The following is a 637-nucleotide window of genomic DNA, read 5'->3' on the forward strand; positions in this document are numbered from 1 at the left end:
ATGTAGAGGATAGTCCGGAAGAACACTTAGGCTACTTGCATTTGTTTTTTGTTCTGCGTGGACGGTGTCGCGGGCGAAAGCTAGTAAAATCATAAAGTATATTAAATCTGTGAAGAGAAATGAACATGAAATTATAATCTAGCATTAATAAAGCATAAATTATATGTAAATTAAATGCGAAAAACATAGTTTTGTATCATGGCTAACAGTATTATGTTTGCTAAATCATTCGTTCGTTTATTCCAGTGGTTCTCAAACTTTGCCCGTGTGACCTTTAAATATTGTATTTGTTTTTTTTTATATTACAAGGTGGCAAACGAGCAAGCAGCCTCCTGAATCCACCGAAATGGAAAGCGACCGCTGCCCATAAACATTCGCAATTGCAGATGCGTTGCCTACCATGGAAACCTGGTTTATTTGAAGTTAGGGGGGTTGGAATGTAAAACAAGCACAAAAATGGATCCTATTAGTTTGGATTTATTATGTAATATGCTGTTTAAAAAAAACTAACGAAAGCTACAAAAAATGGGTTTAAACCTCAATTTTGTTTCCAAAGATTATGGCCTGTCCATTCTACCTGGTCTACTTTGAGAATCACTAGTTTAATCGACACTAAAGCATTTATTTAGTGTAAATT

General features: G+C 34.9%; 1 protein-coding gene across 1 annotated transcript in view; it reads right to left on the reverse strand.

Annotated features, from left to right (window-relative positions):
• Positions 1-637, reverse strand: part of LOC106108707 (ryanodine receptor 44F) — a 100506-nt gene that overhangs the window by 22622 nt on the left and 77247 nt on the right. The window lies entirely within an intron of this gene.

The sequence above is a fragment of the Papilio polytes genome, unplaced genomic scaffold (genome assembly GCF_000836215.1).
Source record: "Papilio polytes unplaced genomic scaffold, Ppol_1.0 DF821400.1, whole genome shotgun sequence".
In the NCBI taxonomy this organism is placed as follows: Eukaryota; Metazoa; Arthropoda; class Insecta; order Lepidoptera; family Papilionidae; genus Papilio; species Papilio polytes.